This window comes from Eimeria acervulina, genomic scaffold, assembly GCF_000499425.1.
Source record: "Eimeria acervulina Houghton genomic scaffold, Eah_scaff969, whole genome shotgun sequence".
NCBI lineage: Eukaryota > Apicomplexa > Conoidasida > Eucoccidiorida > Eimeriidae > Eimeria > Eimeria acervulina.
The window spans coordinates 10,754-11,892 of NW_013549498.1; positions in this window are offsets into that span (position 1 = coordinate 10,754).

Genomic DNA, 1,139 nt, shown 5'->3' on the forward strand with positions numbered 1-1,139 from the left:
CTGCTGCTGCTGCTGCTGCTGGCGCTGCTGCTGCTGCTGCTGCTGCTGCTACTGGTGCTGCCGTTGGGTTCTGCTACTGTTGGTGCTGGTGCTGGTGCTGGTATTGCTGCTGCTGTTGCTGCTGCGGGGTGCTGGTACTCCTGCTGCTGCTGCTGCTGCTGCTGGGTTCTGGTACTGCAGCAGCAGCAGCAGCAGCTGCTGCTGCTGCTGCTGCGGCTTGATTGTTGGCGACAGTCCTCGCCGTAGACTTGAGGAGTGCGTATTGAATGAAGGTTGTTTGTTTTTTTTGCTTTTCTTATCTCAGTGAGGCTTATTCTTTTATTGCTTTAGACAATTCGCTGTGGAGATGGAGGCCCCTCTATTAGCAGCAACTCCTGCTGCTGCAGGGCCTCCCTCTGTAGCAGCAGAGGGAGTACTATCTCCTGCTGCAGTTGTTGCTTCGAACGGCTGCAGCAGCAGCTGCTGCTGCAGCAGCAGCTGCTGCTGCAGCAGCAGCTGCAGCAGCAGCTGCAGCCACCCATCCTGATGATGCATGCATGCACGCATGCATAAATAGGTAGGAGATATGCAAATAAAGGAGTATAGAAAGCATAAAGAGATAAAAATAAACAATGTCTTTTTAATGCCTCACCAACTTTCAACATAAACACACAAACAAACAAACTCTCCTCAACAAACATAAATTAAACTCTGCTTAACCCTCAGCAACTAATTATAATAAATTATAAAATATTTAATTAAACAAAAAGACAATGAAATAATAATAATAAAGATAATAATAATAACAACAACGGAGATAATAGTAATGATAATAATAATGATAAAGTAATGAAAATAAAAAAAACGATAAAATAATAATGCTTGTTAGTATACAGTATTAATAAAAATAATTAACAAGCAATAGGAATAAATATTATTATATCTAAATATTAATATTAATATTAATAATAATATTAATATTAATTTTATTATTATTATTGTCTATTAATAAATTATGCGAGTAGAGGTCTCCCCCGTCTTGAGTCTCCTTGTAATATTCTTTGTTTATTTGTTTATATCTATGTATATATGTATGTTTATATATATTTATATTTATATTTATATTTATATTTATATTTATATTTATATTTATATTTATA